This window comes from Gadus macrocephalus, chromosome 15 (assembly GCF_031168955.1).
Source record: "Gadus macrocephalus chromosome 15, ASM3116895v1".
Lineage (NCBI taxonomy): Eukaryota > Metazoa > Chordata > Actinopteri > Gadiformes > Gadidae > Gadus > Gadus macrocephalus.
This window is the reverse complement of record NC_082396.1, coordinates 13,919,068-13,925,136: the sequence shown is the minus strand read 5'-3', so window position 1 is coordinate 13,925,136 and position 6,069 is coordinate 13,919,068.

Below are 6,069 nucleotides of genomic sequence, written 5' to 3'. Positions count from 1 at the left end.
ACCCTTGGCAGATGGCGTACTGTCATTTCACACCTATTACCTCTCTCTCTCTCTCTCTCTCTCTCTCCCCCCCCCCTATGGGGACTTTTAGGAGGAGTTAGCGGCTTTGCCATTATGGGAATCCTCAGCAGAATTCACGAGAGCTATTTCAGCAGCGTCCAAATTACAGTGTTAAATGGAGTATTAGGTTCAGAGAATATCATTAAGCATGTGTAATTGCTTTGCTTTCTCTGTGGCCTCAAATAGTGTCAAATCTGCACGAAAATGTTTCACTTTTTTTACTGTCCCTCTCTGCGCTCACCACAATTAATAATTACTAGTTTGTAATAGATTTAAAGAGAAAAAAATAATCATCACTGTTCTACTGCATATTACATGTAGTGACATGCACGAAACATAACTTTTTCAAACATTAAACCCCTAAACAGCATGAAATCATCTTGGCTGTCAATCCAGAATGCGACACAGAGACAGAGACATCATTTGACAGAGGGAGAGACAGCATGTGAAAGAAGGAGAGAGAAGAAACAAAAAGAACAGGTGGTGAGCAAAATAAAGACAAAAGCAGCCACACATAAACCCCATCCTCTGGTTCCCAGCAGGCCAGTCACTTAACAGTAATAAATGAAAAAACCTACAAAAGGCACTTCTATCCATGCACACGTGAAGCCAATCCACCCAAAAATGCATGAATGTGCACACTAATGGCTGCCCTCAACCCAGTGGCTCTACTGACGGTACTGGGGGACATCTGTTGAAGCGAGAAACGACACTCCTGGATGTATCCAATACAAAAGAGAAGCAACACACACTGCTTTCAAACACAGCAAGTGCAAGTTGTGTGATAAATATTGAAGCACCGCATTTCTTTTTTTCTTTCCTCTCTGCTCGTGTGCGAGATCAAAAGGCCCTGATAGGAGCTGCCATGTTCATTGGGATTCTGCATGAGATGCACTCGCCTTGACACACTTGTGCGTGTGTGCGTGTGTGTGTGTGCGCGCGCACGTGCGTGTGCGTGGAAGGAAGGAAACAAGGAAGAGGGAGGGTGGAGGGGCTGGGGGGTTATGGGGAGGGGGGGAGGGCAACAAGGGTTTCATATCACAAGACAGGGAGGCCATGCAACAAACCTATGAGGTGTAGGTTCAACCCCCAACAGAGATGAAGGAGGCGAGGGAATTGGGGCGGGGGGGGAGGAGGGGTTGTGTAGTTGGTGGGTTGTTGCGGTGCAGGTGGAAATTACATTAAAAGGAAAGCAGGGGAGTTCCTCAGCTTTTTGAACAAGGGTTGCGTGTTGTTGCAGCTCACTGACAGCGTGACGTGACAAGATCACTTGTGAGAACACCACAACTGGCAGCTTGTTCAAGAACACCACTCCGAGAGAACAAATGATAAAAATCTATTAGAAAAAAGACTGAGGTACTGAGCCAAGTACAATTATCTCCAAAAAGGGACGACTGATCAAAATGTTTTCTGGGCAGGAAATTAAAAAGGCTGACACGCGTGATCAAATAATAAATAGAGAAAAGACTGCAATAGAAGCATCATAACTAACTGTTGCTTGGTATGTTTTAGAACCAGTAAAGGCTAGAGCCATTATATTATTAACAAGGGCCCTTTCTCCCAGGTCTGGCAAAACGCTACGTTTCCCATGCTGCAAGTGACAATACCCCTGGGAAGGAGAGCAGATGTCCAGTGCCAGCAGCACATCTGCATACAGCTCAGTGCCTCCCCACCCCTCTACTACTATAGCCAGACAATGGGTCCTCCACTTGAAGCCTTCTGCAACTTGAGCTTCTAAATACACACACAGAGACAGAGACAGAGAGAGAGAGAGAGAGAGAGAGAGAGAGAGAGAGAGAGAGAGAGAGAGAGAGAGAGAGAGAGAGAGAGAGAGAGAAGAGAGAGAGAGAGAGAGAGAGAGAGAGATCAAACTTACACGGTGCTCTTGTATTTCAACATCACACTTTCCTGGGGGGGCGGGGTATTCATTGCCAATTAATTGTCCAATCACAAGTCGGCTAGCTAGTTAGGAAAGCTTGGAGCAAACAGTGCCTAGATCTTGCTATGGGTTTTGTGTGCAACAACGGAAATCGATTTCACTTTTAAAAGAGGATTCGCAGGCATACTATTGGATTTGAGGAAGCTAGCGTGTTGAAAACAGTCCTCTCTCCCTCCCTGACTCCCCCCTCCCTCCCCGTGTGCCTCTTTGCTGATGGCGCAGGGAACACATGGACATCGATGTGAGCATAACGTTATAGCTTTCAAAACTAAACCCCGCCGAACAACAGCCCGCAACACATTCACCCTCCACGGCTCTCCAATAAGGGTGAATGCTCCTACCTCGAGCGGATGCTTACGGATAGTTCAAACGTCGGCTTTTAGACTCCAGAAGAAAACAGCCTCGCGCGGGCTACGCATTTCAAATTCGCCTCGCTGTCTCGGATCGAGATAATGATCCACCTTTTTGAGATGGCATGGAGGAAAACTTAATCCCAAACAGCGGCCGGGAAACGTTGCTTAGTCTTGGTGTTAAAAAAGTGGGTTTTGCTCTTCGCTAGGCTGCCTAATTAGTCCACTGTTTACTTCTACGCTTCATAAACACTCCGCTCCCTGGAAGAATTGAGAGGTGTGTATCAGACAGTTAGCTTTTCCTTTTTTTCTCTACAGTTTTTTGAATAAGGCGGAGCCTTTGCCCACCTCGCTTTTACACGCGCACATGTGCACGCGCGCTCACAGATACACCGAAGGGAAAAGAGCACCAACGCCCACGAAAGCGGCGTGCTGTGCTCGGCCCACAGAAGATGTTCGCGGGACATAAGGGATTTTGCGAGAGAAAAAATGTGTTGTAGACTAGTACAGCAAGAATCTAACATTTAACGTTTGAATGTATGTCCAATGTATTTGTTTAATTAACTCCGTTTTAAGGCCACAACTTTTGTTGTCAAACATTTGATTTTGATGTTACTGATACAAAAGGCCTTCTATCATAATATTCTATATCGTGCAGTCTTGTTTCGATGTCCAGTGATGTTTACTTGACATCTTTATTCCATGTGTGAAATTATGTAATAATAGCCTTACATATGTATAGGACAATATTAATATTTATTGAAAGATAGACAGATAGTGAGATAGATAGCTAGATTACTATAATATACCATACTACATGGCACTATACTATAAGATATAGACTGTGAATCAAGACCTTATTTGTATCTAACTCGCTAACAACGGACAGTGAAGGATGCTTTATTATGGTCAAAAGTCGATTTCTGATTTTATTATGTGTATGTATTTCATTTAACTTGTGTTGCACCTATAATTAGGTAATGTTGATGCAACAGCAGTTCTGCAATGCATGTTGTACTTATACAGCCGATAGATCAATGAAATGTGTATACATATGATGAAAGATTAGCTTTATTTTGATAAATGTTTCAGATATTCTATTGTACAATATTGCAACATCTGTTGGATCTGTTGGATCCAATCTTTAATGCAAATAGATTGTTGAAGTCATATGCTACACAATGAATGAGCTATAGACAACGAGTTGTTGTTGTCTTAACGTATTCATCGGATGACTGCATCATAACGAATGCCCAATTGTACAATCTAGGCTATAATCGTATACCTTGCACACTTGTATTTCCCTATGAATCAATCACCAACAATCAGGTTGTTTAAAATTGATACAAGTCAATACAGCATTCCTTTTTTTTCTCACATGTTATGATGTGATATGATCATTAAATAAATACTCCAGTTGTAAGAGGCAATCTCACACACACGGACAATACACACATGCTTACAACACACACACACACGTGAAAAACACACACAAGCACACACGCGGACAATACACACATATGGGAAGAAAACACACACAACCATACACACACACACACAGACAGCACACACACACGGAGAGCACACCCACTGACAATGTACCCACACACACAATACACACACATACAGGCAACACACACACACACATGCAAACACACGAACATCACACACGGACAACACACACACACATGAGCGCATACACTCACGCACGCACAGACACATACACACATGCCGATCTGTTCTCTGTACTGTAGGTATTTGAAAGGAGCGGTATTGTGCAAGCGCATATTTCCACAGAAAGACATTATTTCTTCCCTCAGTTCCTCCTGGCAGAGATCTGAGCGTTTGACCTTTTTAAAATGCAAAGCGATTCGTCTTCTCCAGAGTGAACGGGAGGCTCATGATTGTGCTAGTAAATTTGAGGGACTTATGCAGTTACTCACACAGAGCGGGTAGAGGAGAGGAGAGAGAGGTGGGTGGTTGGGGCTGTGGGGATGCTGCCTCCATGCCTTGCTGAAGTCTTGACTTGGTTGGGGGAATATAATAACACCTCAGAGGGTTATGTTAATCTTTAAAGACAGGTTATTCTTATGCTGCTCCACTCCTTACCTCATTTGAATGAATATCTTACACCGCCAACCTTGGTTTAGTATCCTGGCGGCAAAGTCTTTCCTTTTTTTTGGTCTTTTGTCTTTTATTTTCGCTTCTTTTCCTTTTATTTTGACACTCACACACGTTGAATCACCTGCAGGTTTGAATTCTCTTCAGGTCTTGGGGCGGAGTTTGATATACTGAGATATGATTTTGATATTGATATGAATTTCTCTGGGATTTTTTTGGGTACTGATCTCATAAATGTGGTGTTTAGTTCATCATAGAAGTGAAGGTGCCACTATAGTGTTACGAAAAATGGGTTACCGCTGCTCAGTCATCAAAGTCTGCATCATCGACAACTGGTGATGCTTATCGAGATACTGTCATGTTATGAAGCAAAGGTATTGTGGTAATACGTTACCTCCTCTCACTGTCCTTCTGTCACTCTACCTTTACTTCACCATTTCATCCATCCATTCATCCAACCTGCCTTTCCCTGGCCCACCTCATCATCACCAATCTCCTAATTCTGATATTCATAGCCATTCTGACAACACTATGATCAGACATGCTACTCTTGCAGTACCTCGTCAATAATGGACACTAGAGTGGCCAGAATCTCACCTCTTTCGGCACACTGGGGGCAGTAAGTGGCATTAATTTAGCTTCAACATCACTTCGAGGGCACTTGCTTTGAGCAGTGGCGGTGGCAGTGGAGCTCATATTGAACAGAATATGACAGCTCCCCCCCACCACATACACACACACACACACACACATATACACACAAAGAAATACACACACACCCACACCCAATGTGCCTACGCGTACGTAAGACATTTTAATGAGCATCGCATGGGAGTGTAATTTACATTCAGTAATAATGTCTTAAGAGTACGCCTGTGCATGTGCCTCCTACACTAAGTGCACGTACAGCTGTGAAAAATATTTCCTTCCACCATTTACACTGAGACTAGACGGGGTTCAAACAAAAGCCACGTGCGACTCGTCTCGCCCTGCACTTAAGTCTTATTGTGTTCCACTGCATTAATGCCTTCATGGTAAATATTCCCTCTCAGAGTTTCTTCTTAGAGATATTATTAAGAGGAACTAGCCACATTGTCAGATATTCACTCCTCTCTAATACCAAGGAGTTGCGGCAAAGACGAAGAGTTTCACTTGATGACGGCGGAAAAGCTTTAACAAGAAGCCTTCAGAAATAACATGATGCAAAGTTACCGGCTTACCTTGGAGAACCAAAAATATATATAATGTAGGTTATACAAGGGTTGGCAAGGAAAACAAGTGAAACTGTAATCTGTGGTCATCATTTGTGATATAATGACAAGAGTGTGCTTGAGCTAAGCTACATTGTTCAGCCTATATTAGGAAAGTCTTTTTCCTGTTTATTTAGTTGTGTCGATTTAAGAGAAGTGTGTGGCTAGTTTAGTTGATTACTTTCAGACAGATAAGATAATATGTAGATTTATGCAGTTTAATTGAGCTATCTTGGATGCTCATGCTGCTGAGCGACCTGAAATTAATTAAGAGTAAATCAAATGGATTTTTCAGAGCAGCGTAAGGTCTACACAGTTGCGCAAACAAAAGAGAAAAAACAAGTTGTTT